This window comes from Mastomys coucha, unplaced genomic scaffold (genome assembly GCF_008632895.1).
Source record: "Mastomys coucha isolate ucsf_1 unplaced genomic scaffold, UCSF_Mcou_1 pScaffold3, whole genome shotgun sequence".
Taxonomy (NCBI): domain Eukaryota; kingdom Metazoa; phylum Chordata; class Mammalia; order Rodentia; family Muridae; genus Mastomys; species Mastomys coucha.
Window position 1 is genome coordinate 28,029,250 of NW_022196909.1, and position 809 is coordinate 28,030,058.

Genomic DNA, 809 nt, shown 5'->3' on the forward strand with positions numbered 1-809 from the left:
ACACGCACGCACAGGCACGCACTTGAAATACAAAGTACCATTGCCATAAGCTAGTTTGTTACACTTGCTTCTGAAAGGCAAAATGGAGGTTCCCACCCACCCACCACCCATCCCAAGTTTAATAATTTGCTAAGAAGGTCCACAGGCTTTACTTACCATTGGCAGGATGAAGGCACTCAGGCAGAGAACACATGCAAAATGGTGAGGATCCACCAGGCTCCTCCTGGCCTACCTACATCCTTCCTTCAGCCAATGGCCTCAGAAACTCAGAAAGGATCCCTCTGCTCTATGTTTTTGAGGGGTCCCAACCAACCCCCCTCTTTTTCCAGGAAGTTGATAGAAAGGCGTGAAGGCTCAGTAAATCTGCAGGCCCCTTTACAGACTACCCCTCCCCAGAGGCTACAGACGCTCCACCCCAAACTCTTTAACATAAACTCCCCAGTGATTAACAGGATTGTTCAGAATAACTATAGACACTCAGGAAACTCCTGCCGTTACAGGATCCTAAAGGCAGTTTCTAAATCAGGTTCTAAACTGATAAGAGAATGTGGCTGGGTCGTCGGTGACTCCATCCTTTGTATGTTTGTGTGATATGCTTTAAATCCTGAGTTCTGTCCTTGGCTACTTAGCAAGCTTGTAGACAAACATAACAGCCTGGATAATGGAGCCATTATCTGTTTAAGAAACGACAACAACAACAACAACAAACTTGGCTGGTGGGATTTAACAGAAGGATAGTAAGAAAGCTCAGAAGACTTGTCGCATTGTGCCTCAGTTTCCCTGCAGGTGACCATGAGAATGGAAAAGGG